Source organism: Limulus polyphemus, unplaced genomic scaffold (assembly GCF_000517525.1).
Source record: "Limulus polyphemus unplaced genomic scaffold, Limulus_polyphemus-2.1.2 Scaffold11501, whole genome shotgun sequence".
NCBI lineage: Eukaryota > Metazoa > Arthropoda > Merostomata > Xiphosura > Limulidae > Limulus > Limulus polyphemus.
This window is the reverse complement of record NW_013677111.1, coordinates 1,276-1,748: the sequence shown is the minus strand read 5'-3', so window position 1 is coordinate 1,748 and position 473 is coordinate 1,276.

Sequence of the window (473 nt, the reverse complement as noted above, 5' to 3'; positions counted from 1 at the left end):
AAGTTCTTTATTGTTTATCATGTAAGTTCTTTATTGTTTGTCGTGTAAGTTCTTTATTGTTTATCATGTAAGATCTTTATTGTTTATCATATAAGTTCTTTATTGTTTATCATGTAAGTTCTTTATTGTTTATCATGTAAGATCTTTATTGTTTATCATGTAAGTTTTTTATTGTTTGTCGTGTAAGTTCTTTATTGTTTATCATGTAAGATCTTTATTGTTTATCATGTAAGTTCTTTATTGTTTATCATATAAGTTCTTTATTGTTTGTCATATAAGTTCTTTATTGTTTGTAATATAAGTTCTTTATTGTTTATCATGTAAGTTCTTTATTGTTTATCATGTAAGTTCCTTTAATGTTTTTCATTTTTTGCCGTGTAAGCTATTATTTATGTTTTTTAGTCTTCAGTGTTTTACTGAGAACAATATCTATTAAAATACTCAATAGACTAATTCAGTTTTTTCCTATTGGC